Here is a 19529-nt window from a genome sequence, read left to right as displayed (position 1 = left end):
CACTTTTAAATTATAAGCACTTTTACTTATGTAATCAGTAGAAAAGCAATGCATTTAAATAAATAAATATGTAAGACCATAATGGAAAAAAATGTATTGGAAAATACAAAATATTTCTGAATGTGTATAGACAAGTTAATTTTCCATGTTTCTTGTGAGATGTCTCTTTCTTCTTCTTTAAAGAATTCATCATACATTTGATACTCTTAAGAAGTACCCTATTGTATTCCAGAACTATTATCAAGTTTTGTTTCTATGTGAATGTACGTATAGACAAGATTTCACTGTATTTCTTCAAATCTAAGATGGACATTTTTTCACATTTTAATATCTCTGAAATTGGAATGTTTTAAATTGATCATATGCCATAGCTTAATTGGCATAGCTTTTTCTTTTTCTCACTAAATAAAATAGTAGTATGTCTTAAAATGGATGGAATCTTCGATTTGAAGAAATATAGTAGTACACAGGTTATCTCACAGATTAAGAACTAATAAGCATGTGATTTTTTTTGTAAAAGTGGGTGGAGCTTTCTTGACCTTTCCTAGACTGGTCCACCCACAAAGAATGATGCATGCCAGTGTTTGAGATGCTTACACATCCATATTTGGATTTTTAAAAGGAACTAAATTACACCAACTTTCAATTATAGCATAAAATGTAATGCCTCTATTGCTATATATGTATAATAGTTTTGTTTTCCCCTCTGCTTTTAATTTTGGTTATAATCTCTTTAGAAAGTTAACCAGTCAGTTTTTATTCCCTCTATAATTTCTCAGCAACTAACTGCCTGTATTTGCTGTTTGTAAAGGGTCACCCAATATTACATAAGCATTGATAAATGGTGAGCACTTGGTCCTCTGGTTCTCCCCTTTCTGTAAAGGGGACAAGTGTCTGGAGGACAAGACTTTGATGTCATCACCATGTAAATGGTGGCAGAATTCTATAACAGGAAGAACTCGTTAGCTTCATTATACATTAAAGTTTTGTTTATGCTTATGGTATGGTAAATTATAATTTGTTGTCTTTGACCCATAGGAACCCAGTTGTCTTGATTACAGTGTCTGGATATCAAAGGATGAATCAGCTTTATTTCCCTCTCTGAAATGAAAAGCTTGTAAAATAATGTTTAGAAAACTCATTCATAGCCACCAATAGCTTTAATTAATTAAAGGCAGAGGATCTCAGTTTCACAAAATATATGCACAACTTTGACATCATAAACTGTCCTTGTGTCTTTAGTGGATTTGTTAATTGTCTTTGATGTTGAATCACCAATGTATACAGCTGGTAGGGTCAAATAATTTGGGAAAGTAAATATTCTTTCTTACTATCAACACAGAGTTCGAAGCTGTTCTCTGAAGAGCTGTCACTGACAGAGGAAAATACAGCCGTGCAAAGAAAACTCTTTCCTTCCATACATGGACTTAAAACATCTGATTTGGTAGCTTCTCTTAGACACAATCTCAGTCCCTTCCCTTTCATGTATGCACTCTTTTCTCCAGTATTACACAAGTTCTTTGACCTAGAGGTTTTCTGAATAGACACATGGAGAAGAGCAACAAGATAAAATTACGATAGGGCAAAATAAGCACATTCAAACCAGAATTTTGACATGTGAATTGAAACAATTATCAGGAACTGTATTAGTCTGTTCTTGTACAGCTACAAAGAAATACCTGAGGCTGGGTAATTTATAAAGAAAAGAGGCTTAATTGGCTCACAGTTCTGCAGGCTGTACAGCAAGCATGGTGCTGGCATCTGCTGGGCTTCTGGGGAGGCCCCCAGGAAACTTACAGTCATGTAAAAGCTACACACTTTTAAACAACCAGATCTCTCGAGAATGCACTCACTATCAGGAGGACTGTACCAAGGGGGATGGTGCTAAACCATTCATGAGAAACCCACCCCCATATTCCAAATACCTGCTGATAAGTTTTGGATTTGTGTGGCTGCCCAAATATCATATCAAATTGTAGTCCCCAGTGTGGGAGGTAGGGCCTGGTGGGAGGTGATTGGATCATGGTGGTGGATTTCCACCTTGGTGCTATTCTCATGATAGTGAGTGAGTTCTGGTGAGATCTCATTGTTTAAAAGTGTGTGGCACCACCCGCCCCCCTGTTCCCGCTCTGGCCATGTAAGAAGTGCTTGCTTCCCCTTCGCCTTCCACTATAATTGTAAGTTTCCTGAGTGCCTCACCTTCCCACTCCCACCCCACTACCCCACGAAGCAGATGCTGCCATGCTTCCTGTACAGTCTGTGGAACTGTCAGCCAATTAAATATTTTTTCTTTATAAATCACCCAGTCTCAGGTATTTCTTTATAGCAGTGCCACAATGGCATAATACACCTTCCACAAAGCCCCACCTTCAACATTGAGGATTGCATTTCAATATGAAATTTGAATGGAAACACACATCCAAACTATATCAGGAACCATAACTGGATCTCTCTTCAGGCCAGTAGGTTTATTCTGGGGCTATCTTTATTTGAGAAGATTTTTTTTTTATCTTCAATGTGAACCACGTATATTGAATAAAAAACAAAACAGAGTTAATACCTGTGATATTTTAACACATTGGATGAGAAGAAAGTTGAAAACGAGTTCTGCCATGTAAACATAATTTAAGTAAACTGCTTTTTGAAGGAGCAATGTGAATGACTAGACTTAGGAAGAAGCAAACGTTTGGGAAATTTTGGACTTAGGTCTTGTGAAGTATAGTTTGATTCTTTTTGTGTAGTTTGATCCTTGGCATTAGTGGAATGAAAAGAAATTCAAAAGAACCTCATTAGAAATTTCTGGGTTTCAGTGAATCTGGTGAGCTAGCTTTGGTTTGAATGGAAGGATAAAATTGTAAAGAAATGAGATATTTAGCAATCATGTCACGGCTTTAGAGACAGAGAGTCTACCAAAAATTCATAGAAATGCTCAACCAGAAAATCTGCCTTTTCCCCTTACATTTGATAATTGCAAAGTGTAAATGTAATTTGCAGTGAATGTTTATATGTCATTAATGTTTTTTAGTTAAGAAATCAAAAATAAAAGGGAAATAAGGAAGAGCTGACTCATATAATATTAGATGTGTATGAAGTGTTCTTTGGAGTTGGCTTAAAGGAATCCAAAAGGATAATACATATCAAAACATGACACCAGAAGGGTGAAAAGTATTTAAAAGCCTAATCACTATAAATCATGCAATAGTTTCCATTTTTCTCAAATGTACAAGAATGTATTGAAAATAAATTACAAAGTTCTATGGCTTCAATGGAGTTTCATTCAGAGAAGGGGAAAAGCCCTTTGTAAAATATGGAAACCATCTTGAGTTAAACAAATGCCAGAAAATTATAATTGTAAAATAAGATGTCGACTATCGTTATTACAGTGGCTGTGTTGTTTCCAATAACAATTTGGCATTTTATTTAGTCTGTAACAATCTACAATTGAAATATAAAATAAAGATTTTTCTTTTATTTCCTTCTGAAGTTCTGTGCCAAGCTAAGCAGAACTGAATCAAACATCTGTGGGTGATTAAAACAAGCTTTCCTATGGGGTTCTGAATAGAAAGTAAACATGGATTTTATCCATAGTCAACAGCATTTACAAATGTAAAGAGAGGAAGCTACTGAGTTTTTGAAGAATGAGCTGCTAGACAGGAAATAGAAGTATGGAACGGCAGATGGTGATAATTAGTTCCATACGGTAAAAGGCTTCCATTAAAAAAAAAAATGACAACGAGCTGCTCTGGTTGGGTGATGTTTTATTGAAGCAATCTTTGTGTCTTATTTCCTATCTTTGTCTTTTGAGAATAGTCTCATCTCCAAGAGCTAAACAAATGTGACTAATGTATGTGAAGGATTTTCTTTATTGAATCTACGTTGGCTCTCATGAGTGAAATGACCCTTCCTTAGGGGTCACCCAGACTGATGAAGCACCCTCCTGGATGCACAGACGTCTCTTGTACCTGAGGTTTTAAATTTTCCAATCTTTCTTGCTTAACTTTATTTTGGGTCAATCACAGTTTCTTGAGTTCTTGAGAATATGTCATTGAGAATATGTCCAGACTGCCTGGATTTGAGTTCTGCCTCCCCAACTTACTAGCTGTGAAAACTCCGGGCATCACCTAAACTTTCCATGCCTCAGTTTTCTCATCTGTACAATAGGGACAGTTATTAATATAATGCCTGCCTGAGTGTATTGCACCACCTAATAGTAGAATTGTTGTAAAGATGAAAATGAATGAATATATGTAAAACATGTCTACCAGTGTTACCTGGGGAGTTATTAAAAATGCACATTCTAGGGCCTCACTCTAGAGCTACTGAATCAAAATTTCTGCACTTTCTTGATCACATACTAGTAGTCATAAAGAAAAGGTTTCTGATATTTACTTTCCCTATGCTTGTTCGTGTATTTAGTAATCTACATATTGTTTGAATGTAGTTTATACATTTTATAACACACACAAGATAGACATTTAAAAAGAGTGAGATAATAGCAAAGACATGGAATCAACCCAAATGCCCATCAATGATAGACTGGATAAAGAAAATGTGGTACGTATACACCATGGAATACTATGCAGCCATAAAAAGGAATGAGATCATGTCCTTTGCAGTGACATGAATGAAGCTGGAAGCCATTATCCTCAGCAAACTAATGTAGGAACAGAAAATAAACACTGCATGTTCTCGTAAGTGGGAGCTGAACAATGAGAACACATGGACACAGGGAGGGGAACAACACACACTGGGGCCTGTTGGCGAAGGGTGAGGGAAGTGAGAGCATTAGGAAAAATAACTAATGCATGCTGAGCTTAATACCTAGGTGATGGGTTGACAGGTGCAGCAAACCACCATAGCCCACATTTACCTATGTAACAAACCTGCACATCCTGCACATGTACCCTGGAACTTAGAAAGAATGAGGTAAAAAATAAGTATAGGCTGACATGGTGAGAGGATCACTTCAGCCCAGGAGTTCAAGACCAGCCTGGGCAACATAGTGAGACCCTGTCTCTACAAAAAATAAAAAAAGTAGCCGATGTGGTGGTCTGGCAGTGTGTGCCTTGGTCTCAGCTACCCAGGAGGCTGAGGTGGGACAATCGCTGGGAGACCAGTGGTGCAGTGAGCCGTGATTGCGCCACTGCATTACAGCCTGGGTGGCAGAGTGAGACCCTGTCTCAAAAAAATTAAAAAAAGAAAAAGCATAAAAAGTTTAGATGTCTTTTTCTTGTATTCTGGGGGCAAGGATTCGGAGGTCACTGGTTGAGAATGTTTTCTGAGTTGAACCAAACTGAAAGGAGGAGTTCTAAATTCCACTGGCCAAGATCTTCTGCAATGACAGCAACATAATGCCAGCGCTTTACTAACCAGTGTCTCCATTCCTCATGCACATGCCAATGCCAAATGTGAAATTCTGTGCCCAGTGCCTTATGTTTTGCATTTCAGCCATCTTTTTGTTTACTTTTATCCCTTTGCTTTGCGTACTTTTTAATATTGCCAACCAACTCGGTATTTGCAGTTGTGACCTTGACAGTATTCAAAACTGTCTGTTCTTGGCCAGAAATATCTGTGGCTTTCAGAAAGATAAAGCAAACTTTGTGTGTTTTGTTTTAAAATTTTAATTTTGAGGGTACATAGTAGGTGTATGTATTTATGGGGTACATGAGGTGTTTTGATGCAGGCATGCAATGTGAAATAAGCACATCATGGAGAATGGGGTAGCCATCCCCTCAAGCACTTATCCTTTGTTTTACAAACAATCCAATTATACTCTTTTAGTTATTTTTTAAATTTATTTTTGTTCTATTTTATTTTATTTTTTTGAGACGGAGTCTCGCTCTGTTGCCCAGGCTGGAGTGTAATGGCATAATCTCGGCTCACTGCAAGCTCCGCCTCCCAGCTTCAAGCAATTCTCCTGCCTCAGCCTCTTCCCCAGGTGGTAGGGACTACAGGCACCCACCACCGTGCTGGGCTAATTTTTGTATTTTTAATAGAGACAGGGTTTGACCATGTTCGCCAGGCTGGTCTCAAACTCCTGACCTCAAGTGATCCACCCGCCTTGGGCTCCCAAAGTGTTGAGATTATAGGCGTGAAACACCACTCCCGGCCTCTTTTGGTTATTTTAAAACTCTGTATTTTAATTGTTGAGAAAGGTTTCCTTACTCCCACCTTCTTTCTATTTTCTTCCCAATTGGCAGAGACTGTAGCAGCTTTCTTTGTTCTTGGTGGCTGGTGGCCCTGACTCTACACTACATGAGTGGGCACAGATGTTAACCTTCTATTCTCTCTCACAGCCTTTCTCTAGCTTTATATTTTGCCATTACTTTCAATGGCAAAAATCACAATTACTTTTGCACCAACCTAGTAATTACCCAGGGTGGTAACAGCTCTTAAGAACACACTCTGTCACCTTGAAATCAAGTGGGTGTTAGCTGAAAATTCAGGCAAGGTCTTAAAGACGTTGTTTCTTTCAGCTGTGAGTAGTGAGGGAGAATTTGAACATGACAGTTCTTGATTGTCATGATATTTAGATGATGGATTCCCGTTACCCTGCATGATGTGTGATGTTGACATTTTATTCAAACATGTAATCCTTGTCATTGAGTGTGGGAAGGAGAGAGATTGCTACCTGGAGTAGGGGCAATACAGGATGGCACTACAGAGAAATGACATAAAGCCCTAAATAATAGCAATGATCATTCTTCACTTCGTGTCATTTCATTTTTAGAGTTCACATGATTTTAGAGCTTCTGTGGCACTATCTTCATGATTCTAGGTAGCTGCTGTGGTTCTGAGCAATGTTTAGGGCATACATTATTATACAGATGCATTCAGTACCCATGAACATTGATTATATTTGGTTAAAATTTTTGATTCATGTCCTTAGAATCACATCTTGTAATCAGAAGAACTTCGTTGTTGAATTATTTGTAGGTAATCTTGCATTTGGGTTATAATGCATATTCTTTTACACTGTTAATTTGTTGGAGATAGAAAGAAATAATTACTGGCAAGCCATGGTGACTCACACCTGTAATCCCAGCACTTTGGGAGGCCGAAGTGGGTGGATCACCTGAGGTCAGGAGTTTGAGACCAGCCTGGCTGATATGGCAAAACCCCATCTCTACTAAAAATACAAAATTAGCTGTGCATGATGGCATATGCCTGTAATCCCAGTTACTCAGGAGGCTGAGGCAGGAGAATTACTTGAACCTGGGAGGTGGAGTTTGCATTGAGTGGAGATCGCACCACTGCATTCCAGCCTGGGCAATAGAGTGAGACTCCATCTAAAAGAAAAAAAAAAATTGGAAATCATCCTGGCCTCTGTGTGAGGAATGATTTATAGGCTGGCAAATGTGGAATTGGGAGGACCAGTGAGAGAGATATACCGTGGTCTATACAGTGGTCTAGAGGAGCAATGAGAGTGGCTTGGATTCAGGCAGTAGCAACAAAAGTAGAGGAAAGTGGTCAGATTCATGATATAGATTGTTCCTTGGACTTGTTCATGAGTATGTGTGGTTGGTAATGGAAAGAAAGGAGCAACATACGATCCTAGGGTTTCTTTGCTATGGTAATGTATTACCTGAGCTGGGAAGGATTAATGTTATTCAGAATATGGAAGAAGTAGCTCTGATCATTTGAGGTTTTAGGTTAGTGGAGTTGGCAGTAATGGTAGATACAATCCACTTTTTTTTTTTTTTTTTTTTTTTAAACAAAAGTTTATTCCTTAATCTGGGAAAACCATGGGTTCAGTTCCTAGAAGGCTCACTTAGTTTTGCCCTATTTCATTGTTGGGGTGGGGAGGGTCTCTGTCTCTGAAAGAACTTGCCATTTGTTACAAAAGAAAAGTGTGTGCATGGATTGGTGAAAATCCACCACTATGCTTGGCTAACAACACAGAGCAGTACCTTACTATTGCTAATGAGTTGAGGATGTAATATAAAAGAAATTATGCAGAAAAATTTTAAGAAAATAAATATTTATACTAAGTAATTAGGGCTTGCTGTAATAAATTCAAACAATATGAAAGTAGAAATTGTAATTTTTTCTCTCTCCTAATTCAGTGCCCCAGAAGTGACCTCCATCAGCAACTGGAAGTTTCCCTTCCAGGCACCTATCTATGTATCCTTGTTCCCAATCTTCTCTACACATACACATAAAATAATATAGGTTTTAACAGGTTTTCTTTGGATAAAAATGGAACTGTATTAGTTATCCACTGCCATGTAACAAATTTTCCTAAAATATAGCAGTTTAAAAGAACAAACATTTATTGTCTCACAGTTTCTTTGAGTCAGAATCAGGCTGTGGCTTAGTGGAATTGTCTGCCTCAAGGTGTCTCATGAGGTTGCATTTAGGGTGTGGGCCAGGGCTGTGGTCTCATCTGAAGGCTCTACTGGGTAAGGATCGGCTTACGAGCTCACTCATGTAGTTGTTGGCAGGATTCAGTTCTTTGTGAGACTGTTGGATTGAAGGCCTCAGTTATATGCTACCTGTTGGACAAAGGCCTCCTTCGGTTCTTTGCTACACAGGCCTATCTGGCCTCCATTACAGTAAGCAAGAAGAAACTGCCATCTGTTTGTACATCTAATCGTAGAAGTGATATTCCGTTACGTTTGCCCTATTCTATTAGAAGTGAATCACTAGGTTCAGCCAACATTCAAGATGAAGGGATCACACAAAGGTATGGATATGGGATCACTGGGGACCATCATAGAGACTACCTCCCATAGGGATCATAGTATATACATAGATATGCAACTTGAGTTTTTCACCGAATGATGTGCTGTAAATATCTTTCCAAGTTAATATATATAGATCTGCCTTAAGTTCTTTTAAATTGTTTTGTATGGCTGTATCACAATTTATATAATATTCCACTGGGTAAAATTTAAATTGTTTTTATTATTTTAGAGTGAATACCACATATATTTCCTAGACATTAGTGCAAACTTTTAAAAGTATAATTCTTAGAAATGTATTACTGGACAAAAGGTAGGCATATTTTAAACTGTGGTAGAAATTGCTAGATTACCCTATAAAAAGATTACACTAGTTTCAAATTTTTTCAAGAATGTAAGAGATTGCCATTTCGCACATACTCACCTGTGCTGGATGTTAATAATCATTGAAATGTTTGCCAATCTGTTAAAAGTGGCATTTGATTGTTTTCATTCCCATTTATTTTAGTAACATTGAAATTGAGTGCCTTTTCATATGCTTATTTGCCATTTGTGTCTCATTTTTCCTAATTTCCTGTCGTTTGTCTTTGAATTTTGCTCATGAAGTAGTTCATTGTACCAACCAACCTTCCTTTCTCTCTCTCTCTCTTTCTCTTTCTCTCTTTCTCTCTTTCTCTCTTTCTCTCTTTCTCTCTTTCTCTCTTTCTCTCTTTCTCTCTTTCTTTCTCTTTCTTTCTTTCTTTCTTTCTTTCTTTCTTTCTTTCTTTCTTTCTTTCTTTCTTTCATTCTTTCCCTTGTCACAGTTTACATAACAAAGCTTATTAGAGGTGACACTTACCTTAACAAACTTAGGTCAATTACACCCTTACCCTAACCAACTGAGGTCAATTGCACCCTTACCCTAACTAACTTAGGTCAGTTGCTCACTCTGGCAGGCTCTGCTCTTACTTGGCATTTTTTCTTCCCATCTGTATTAGTTTTCTATTGCTGTTGTAACAGATTAACACACATTTAGTAGCTTAAGCAGTATAAATTTATTCTCTTACAGTTCAGGGAATCAGAAGTCCTAAAATCAAGGTATCCACTGGGCTGGTTATTTCTGGAGGCTCTTGAGTGAATCTATTTCCTTGCCTTTTCCAGTTTCAAAAGACTGCCTGCATTCTTTGGCTCATGGCCCCTTCCTGTATGTTTAAATTTCTCTGACTCTGACCTCCCTGTCTCCCTCTTACAAGGGTCCCCTGTGTTTACATTGGGTGCACCAGAGAATGCAGGACACTCTTCCCAGTTCAAGATTCTTAATCACACCTGTAAAGTCCCCTTTAAAGTCACATGTTCACTGGTTCTGGGACTTGGGCATCTTTGGAGTGGTGGGGGTCAGGGGAAGGGCATTACTTAACCTCCACACCATCTAACATATGATATATTTTACCTATTTGTGCTATTATTGTCTGTATTCCCCCTTCATCCCAATCATCACTAGAATATAAATTCCAAGAGGGCATGATTTTTTTTTCTTTTTGAATCCTCATCATTGAGAAGAATAAGAATAAGAATAGTGCCTGGTTATATTGGTTTTCAATTTATATTTTTGAATCAATAAAAGAGTAAATAAATAAAATAATCCAGACTGATGACTTTTGGGGTTAGATCTTAAACTATCCTTTCTATTTATTTTGTGCTTACTAGTAGGTTTGTGTTTTATGTCCTTGAGTTAAGTTGAATCATTTTTATTATCCTAAAAGTCATCCATTTTATCTAGAGTTTGGTTTTATTGCAACCTAATATTATTGATTATTTTATGTTTAAAATTTCTTTCATATTTGTGAGTATGGCCAATTTTTCAATTTCAACCTGTTTATTTGGGTTTTATTTCTTATTTTCTTAATTATACTTAACAGAAATTTATTTTATTGGTGTTTTGAAATGCCAGATTTTGGGTTTATTTTCAAGTATGCTTTTAAAAAGACTAATTTCTACTTTTATCTTGATTAATTATTCCCTTCTTTATTTTGACTAATTTTGGTTTTACTTCTAGCTTTTAGAGTTGTATGTTTGTTTTATTTATTATATGTCTTTATTTTTTTTTTTAGCTTTTAGGTTCAGGGGTACATGTGCAGGTTTGCTACATAGGCAAATGCATGTCATGGGGATTTGTTGCACAGATTATTTCATCACCCAGGGATTAAGCCTAGTACCTAATAGTGATTTTTCCTGATCATCTCCCTCCTGCCACCCTCCAGTGTCAGGTAGGCCCCAGTGTCTGTTGATTCCCTCTTTGTATCCATGTGTTCTCATCATTTAGCTCCCACTTATGAGTGAGAACATACAGCATTTGGTTTTCTGTTCCTGCATTAGTTTGGTAAGGATAATGGCCTCCAGCTCCATCAATGTTCCTACAAAGGACAGGATCTTGTTCTTTTTTATGGCTGCATAGTATTCCATGGTGTATATGTACCACATTTTCCTTATCCAGTCTACCATTGAGGAGTATTTATGATTCCATGTTTTTACTATTGTGACTAGTACTACAACTAACATATGCATGCATATGTCTTTGTGACGGAACAATTTGTATTCCTTTGGGTATATACCCAGTAATGGGATTGCTGGGTCGAATAGTAGTTGTTTTTAGCTCTTTGAGGACTTGCCACATTGTCTTCCACAATGGTTGAACTAATTTACACTCCCATCGACAGTGTGTAAGCATTCCACTTTCTCTACAGCCTCGCCAGCATCTGTTACTTTTTGACTTTGTAATAATAGCTATTCTGGTATATCTTGATTTTTAAAAAATTAATTTAAGGCATCCTCCTCTGAAAGCCAAAGTGGCATTCATTTTGATATGTGGTGCTTTCACTGTCATTCATTTCTTTAAAAAAAAAACAACCCTTTTTACTATAGAAAATTTTATACACAAAAGTAGACATACACAATAAGAAATTGTGGATCTCTTGAAATGATATAATAGAAAGTGCACAACACTAGAATAATGAAGTCCTGGTTTTATTCTACCAGTTTCAACAAATATGGTCAATTTTGTTTATCCCTACCTTTTGGGGATTATTTTAAAGCAAAGCCAGACGTTTTATCTGTAGGTACTTCTTCTTTTTGCATCTCTAAGATTCAGACTTTTAAGTAAACAGTATCTCCAAAGGAAAAGTGACAAAATTTCTTACGTCATTTAATAGCCAGTCAGTATTTACATTTTCCCACTTATCTCATGAATGTCTTTTTAATAGTTGGTTTGTTTGAATCAGCACTCAAATAAGGCCTGTATGTAGCATTTAGTTGACACACCTCTTTCCATCTGTAGCAGTCCTTCTTTCCCCTTCTCATTCTGTTTTTACTTTTTTTGTGTGAAGAAATAAGGCATTTGTACTGTAAAATTTCCTAATTCTGGACTTGCCTAATTGTATCCTCATGGTGTTGTTTAACATGTTCCTCTATCCCTGTATTTCCTATAAACTGGTGGTTACAACTAAAGACTTGATCATACTCAGATCTGAGTTGAAGATTTTTGGCAAGAATCTCTCATTAGGTGGTGCTGTACCGTTTGTCTTACATCATATTAAGAGACCCACAATGTCTGTTTCTCTTTTTATGATATTAACATTGATCAATAGGGGCAGATGTTTCGAGCGTGATTCGTCCATTATAAGGTTCCTCATCAGTCTTACCTGATGGTTTTATCAGTCATCCTTGATCATTGCCCAGATAGTTTATGTCATTGAGGATTGCAAAATGCTGAGTTCCAATTCTGTTATTTCTTTATAGCAGCTAAATGTTTACCCTAAAATAAATTTCACAGAGAAGGGCAGGATAAATTTTTGAATATTTTATTTACCATTTTCAGTGTAATGAATTGGTGTTCTAGAAACCTCTAGAACAGACCACTTTTATAGTATTATTACAAATACATCGATTTTAATGTGCTTGATGTGTTTCAGTCCATTGTGGTCAGTACTTTTTTGATGTTCATGTTGTCCCATCTTTGACCACTGGGGGCTTTAGGTTCTTTCCACATGACCCTTGTGGTCTTTGATAGCTTTCTTGCTTTTTGGTACAAGAAGATGTCCCAGACTTACCTTGTACAGTTCCTGGCCCAGATCTGGATCTGTTGTTCCCCAAGATGTTCTGGTTCTTATTACTGGGAGACATCATTAATTTCTAAATAGTCTATAATTTCGTTCTTAGATGTTGAGTTACTCAGAAGAATGTTTTAAGATTTCTTTTCTGGCCGGGTAGCGTTTAGGAGAGGCAGAGGCGAGAGACAGTCACCGATTGATTTTAGCAGGAGATCGCATGCACATTCAGATGGCTAACACGGCTTGAAAACCGTCTCTACTACAAATCTAACAAAATAGCTTAGGAACATAAGGGCTGTATTAAAGGAAACTTAATGTACCTGGTTGGTGAGCGGGGCTTCGTTAGTACACAGCTACTGAGGAAGGCTGAAGGCTCCTGGAGATGAGTGCTGCAAATCATAAGACCAGGAAGATGGGAGCTTGCAGGATATGCACAATCGCAGATCCGCGCTCACTCCATCCGCGCTCCAATTGCTATTACTAAAAAGTCCTCTGAGAAGAAAATCAAGCAGGACTCGCCGTCTCAAAAACAAACATAGAAGAGAAAAGAGAGTTTTGTGTTAGTTATATATGTGATGGAGTCTGGTTCTGATCCCCAAGCTTTGAGTTCCAACAACGCGATGCGAGTAGCTCTGCTTCAAATTAGTCCTCGCGCCCCTCATGGTTCATGATAAGTGATTCATCCTGCCTCAGCGCCTCTCCTCGTAGCATGAGATTCTTACAGGTGACAAGGGGCACCATGCTCTGCGCCCTAATTTTTATGATAAATAATATCATTTAGACCGATGGGCAGGTATTCTACGCTTAGGCGGCTGGCGAGAAGTTCGACCTCTAAGGCTGAAACCTCCATAATAACTAGATGCCACCGTTCAGATCGCCTCCCATAATGGCTAGGAGATTAGCCGGAGTTACACTGCACTCTGGACTGCTATAATGATTTAGTGTGTCGTGCTATATTTATCATCGATATAGTGCATATTGTATGTTGACTTTCTTATTGATTGTGACCTCGTGATCACAAGCATAATGTGGCTGCCCATGTATTCTCTAATGCACTTAATAGATAATAATGTAGATTAGAATTAAGAATATAGGTTTATGAAATTTGAAGAAGTCCATAGAGTATAATTCGACACATGAGAATATATCTTATAATAACTCAATCATATGTATCAATAGACGGACTAATCTGTTTATGAGTTTTATCTCTACTTCTGTGTGTATTGATCTATCTTTTTTTTTTTTTTTTTTAATTTGTAATATATTTTATTAGATTCTTTTTTTTTTTTTTTTTTTTTTTTTTTATTATATTTAAGTTCTAGGTACATGTGATAACGTGCAGGTTTGTTACACTATGTATACTTATGCCAATGTTGGTGTGTTGCCACCGTCAACTCGTCAGGCACCATCAACTTTCATCATTTATTCTTGTATAACTCCCCAATGCAAGCCTCCTCCTCCCCCTCCCCTCCCATGATAGCCAGTGCGTGAGTCCCATTCCCGAAGTCCCAGTGTCTATTGTTCGATTCCCACCTATGAGTGAGACATGCTGGTGTTTGGTTTTCTCTTCTTGTGATAGTTTGCTAAGGATGATGGTTTCCAGCTGCATGAATTTTAAGAGAGCTGTGTTAAAAACAACTGCTCTTCTAGTGGTTTTCAATTCCTTTATTATTTATTTATTTATTTATTTATTATTTGTTTATTTTGTGAGATGGAGTTTCGCTCTTGTTTCCCAAGCTGGAGTGCAATGGAGTGATCTCGGCTCACCGCAACCTCTGCCTCCGGAGTTCAAGTGATTTCCCTGCCCCAGACTCCCAAGTAGCTGGGATTATAGGCATGTGCCACCACGTCTGGCTCATTTTGTATTTTAGTAGAGACGGGGTTTCTCCATGTTGGTCAGGCTGATCTCAAACTCCTGGCCTCAGGTGATCCGCCCGCCTCGGCCTCCCAAAGTGCTGGGATTACAGGCGTGAGACACTGTGCCCAATTCCTTTATTTCTAAAAATATATTTTGGTTTGTTTATTTTGAAGGAATGTTATTTGGGTTTATAACATTAGGGTCTAGGTAGAAAGTCTAATTATTCTCATCTGTAAGTTGGATAATTTGAAACAATATAAAATTAAATTTTCTTCTCTTTATTAAGGATTAGATCGCACAGAACACAAACTTAGATTTTTGCTGTTGTAAAAAAGGGTTTGGATTTTCTTGGTAGCTCTAGGAGGAATTGGAGGTGTCATTTTTATGGGAGTTGGATTGCTAGTTCATGTATGCAATAATTAATGGTATAGTGAAATGCAAATAGTTGGCTGAATAAATAAAGGAGAAATTCCTGGAGAGTGGCCAGAGTAGTTATTATTGGTTGTACACATTTTCTTTGAATGCTACTCCTTGGTAACCTGGTAGTCTCAAGAAAATAAAGAGATTTTCAGAACCTGAGTGCGATAAGGATGCTTGTAGGCTGTGCCTTTTTCTTTCCTGGAATGCTGTGAAATTCCAAGAGTATCTGCATTCAGAAGGCCCAGTGCAGTATCTGAACATCCATGGTAAGGACAGCCTCACTCGTGCCAAGAAGAGATGTGAGACAGGCAGTGTTCACGTGAGATTTCAACACATGGTTGTGGCCTAGCAAAGACAGCCTGCCACCTATAAGGTTTTCTTTCATTTCAACTGTTTAAAAATACCATTTCACACATTCTTTCATTTTATTAATGAAATGCTATGCTTTGAGCCCAGGGGCCTGCCTGCCAGGTGGAGCTATAATTATGCCTGGGCAATCTGCAGCTGTGCTTAGTTATAAAGGTTTAACTAAAGCAAATAGAATTGGAGTTGCTTTTATGCATCTCATAATATTTCCCCAAATTAGTACATTTATATGACAGTAAAATAGTTTCTAAAAAGATTACTGGCATTAAATTATTATTATTATTTTTAGCCAAGACATTGAAAACTTGGTGCTAAAAAAAGACCTATTTTGGGGTTATCGTTTCACAAAACAAATCCCCATATTATCCCTTTGTTTTCTTGGAAACCATGTACTTCCACCTCTTTCTGGACTCCTTTCTTTTTTCCCACCCACTACCACAATTATTGGCAGATTCTCTGGTTCTGATTTTGAAATAGATCCAGGAGGCAGCTACTTCTCACCTCCTGACTATGACAGCCAAGTCCAGGCTGCAGCATCTCTTGCCTGGACTCTGCTGCAGTAGCCTTCTATCAAGGTTCCTGCTCCTGCTTCCCTTCCCCAATGTGTTCTACAGCCAGCCACACTCATCTCTTAGAAAGGTAAATCCGGCTGTGCCTCTCCTCTGCTCGAAGCCTACTTTGCTGTTTCCTTTCACTTGGAATAAAATCTAGTGTTGTTGCCATGGCCCATCAGGCTGGAATCTGTCTAGATACCTCTAGATCTCTGTTGTCATCTCTCCACTCTTCCCTTGGCTGCTTCCACCGCAGCTGCACCTGCCTCCCTGCTAGTCTTTGGGCACAGTGAGCATGATTCCACCTCAGGGTTTTTGCACAGGCTGTTCCCATCACCTGGAATATCTTCCTGCACACGTGTGTGGTTTCCACACAGATCACACCTTATCTGAGAGGCCTTTCCTAAAATGACCTAGTTACTGTCTGTCTCCTTATCTGGATTCAATTCTTGTTAGCTCTTATTAGTATGATAGTATGTCTCTAGTCATGCAGATAAGAGTTCTAAGAGAGCAGCTGGGTGCAGTGGCTCACGCTTGTAATCCCAGCTTTTTGGGAGGTGGAGAAGGGTGGAGTCAGAGACCAGGTTGGCCAACGTGATGAAACTCCATCTGTATTAAAAATACAAAAATTCACCTGGCATGGTGGGGCATGCCTGTAATCCCAGCTACTCGGGAGGCTGAGGCAGGAGAATTGCTTGACCCTGGGAGGCAGAGCTTGCAGTGAGCACAGATTGCACCATTGTACTCCAGCCTGGATGACAGAGCTAGACTCTTGTCTCAAAAAAAAAAAAAAAGATAGATTGTGTTTTGTTCATGCTGCATTTCCGTGTTGAGGAGAGTGCCAGGCACACCATAGATGTTTAGTCAATGTTTGTGGAATGCATACATGAAGGTCAGTGTCTGTCGAGTCTCCTGCACTTGGACTTGGTGCCCTAGTTCTGAGAAAGTCACAGCCCACATTCATGCTTCCGAAAAGCCAGCTAGAGCCAGCCAGAGCCACTTTTGTATGGGATTATCATCTTACAGTGTGCAGAATGGCCTGTTGAATAATAGTTTCTCACATTTGCTTCATGTCCTAGGATTTATAAGCCCTTCCCACATGCTATGGATTGAATGTGTCCCCTCTAAACTCACGTGTTGAGGCTCTACTCCCCATTATGGTGGTGTTTGGAGGTGAGCTTTTGGCAGGTAATTGGATTTGGATGAGTCATGGGGGTAGAGTCCTCATGATGGGATTGTTACTTATAGAAAAGGATGAAGAGACCAGAGTTCTCTGCCATGTGAGGGCACGGCAAGAAGACGGCTGTCTGCAAATCAGGAAGAGAGTCTTCACCAAGAACTGGTGCAGGCTGGCCGTCTGATCTTAGACTTCCTAGCCTCCGGAACTGTGAGAAATAAATGTTGTTTAAGCCCCTCAGCCTATGGTATCCTATTACAGTAGCTCAAGTTGACTAAGATGTCACATATGATTACATTGAATTTTCACAATTATTTTTCTCATTTTATTTTAATTAATTAATTAACTTTTTTTTACAGAGTCTCACTCTGTTGCCCAGGCTGGAGTGCAATGGTGTGATCTCGGCTCACTGCAACTCCACCTCCAGGATTCAAGTGATTCTCCTGCCTTAGCCTCCCAAGTAGCTGGGGCTACAGGTGCGTGCCACCATGCCCAGCTAATTTTTTGTATTTTTAGTAGAGATGGGATTTCACCATGTTGGCAGGGCGGGCTGGTCTTGAACTCCTGACCTCAAGTGATCCACCCGCCCCGGCCTCCCAAAGTGCTGGGATTACAGGTGTGAGCCACTGTGCCCGGCCTATTTTATATTTTTTGAGACAGAGTCTCTCTCTCTGTCGCCCAGGCTGGAGTGCAGTGGTGTGACTCGCTGCAACCTCTGCCTCCCAGGTTTAAGCAGTTCTCCTGCCTCAGGATCCTGAGTAGCTGGGATTACAGGCACCTGCCACCACACCAAGCTAATTTTTGTATTTTTAGTAGAGACGGGGTTTTACTATGTTGGCCAGGCTGGTCTCAAACTCCTGACCTCAGGTGATCCACCCGCCTCGGCCTCTGAAAGTGCTGGGATTACAGGCATGAGCCAATGCACCTCACCATTTTTCTCATTTTAGAAGGGAGAAAATAGAGACTCAAATGATGTGGCAGCGTTGGGATTCAAACCCAGGTTTTTAGGTGCAGAGGGCTTCTGGCTTCCTTCAAACAAATAAAAGATGTGTGGGCTCTTTTGATCTAGATAGTCTTTTGAGCATTTTAAGGAAGTTGACACTTTTTATTTGTGAAGAATTACTTTAGGCATTAAAGCTTATAGCCATTGGGATTTGTGGTAGTCCTAGTTATTTAAAACCATCTCTAGCAGGAAAGAAGGCAGAAAGAGCATACGCTGAGGGTGGGTTAGGCTGTGCCCACTTGCTGACAGCATGGCCGGTGCATTCTAAGCAGGGGCATTCTGGAGGTGAGGTGAGAGTTGCACATCTCTTAAGGCTCAGCTTATGATGTCATGGCCAGCACAGTCAGACTGGTCCTGTAATCAGAAGAGGTCCCAGGAAAAGCTAGACTTAAAGAGAGGTGAAGTAGACTCTACCTTTTGACAAAGAGGTGGTGAGGTCACACTGCAAAATGTATGTTGTAGCCAGCCTTGGCGACACAATCTACCCCCAAAAATCATTCTGGAAAACCATCATAATTGCATCACAAGGAGAGAATAGAGAGCTTTATAAGATGATGATGAGACTCACACTATTGAAAATTATGGGCTTTCTTTGGTGTACTAGATTTTTTCTTTCTTTTTTTGAGACAGAGTCTTGCTCTGTTGCCCAGGCTGGAGTGCAATGGCACCATCTTGGCTCACTGCAACCTCTGCCTCCTGGGTTCACACAATTCTCCTGCCTTAGCCTCCCAAGTAGCTGGGGTTGCTGGCATGCGTCACCATGCCTGGCTGATTTTTGTATTTTTAATAGAGACAGTGTTTCACCACGTTAGGCAGGCTGGTCTTGAACTCCTGGCCTCAAGTGGTCTGCCTGCCTTGATCTCCCAAAGTGCTGGGATTACAAGCATGCACCACGGGGTCCTGCTGGTGTACTGGATTTTGAAGAAAGGGGTCACCTCTGAATAATACCCTTCTCATTGGGCACACCAATAGGTCCAAGGGATTATTGTTCCTGTTAATTGTGGCAATATTGATAACATTTTTGAAAGAAAGAGTAAAAACTAAATTGTGGAATCCAGCTGAATTCTCCATATTTTATATAGGTAGCTAATATTTTTACTTTGCAACAGGATTCAATGAAACTGGTATTATACCATTTGTCACAAGGAAGCTTTGACAACAATGTGTAGAGCAATTATTATCATTCATTTCCATTAGAATAAAGTTCAAGATAATATTAAAATCTGTGTTACTAATACACGATCTTGCCATGTCTGCTAAATCTAGAAATTGACCTGTTGTTAGGGTATAGTGGCCTTTCTAATTACAAAAGTAGTAACTATACAGTTGGTTTTAAATTTATTATTTAATTATTTTTCTTGTTTCCAGTGGGGTTAGATACATTT

The sequence above is a fragment of the Rhinopithecus bieti genome, unplaced genomic scaffold (genome assembly GCF_001698545.2).
Source record: "Rhinopithecus bieti isolate Rb0 unplaced genomic scaffold, ASM169854v2 scaffold_32081, whole genome shotgun sequence".
In the NCBI taxonomy this organism is placed as follows: domain Eukaryota; kingdom Metazoa; phylum Chordata; class Mammalia; order Primates; family Cercopithecidae; genus Rhinopithecus; species Rhinopithecus bieti.
This window is presented reverse-complemented; position numbering follows the sequence as displayed.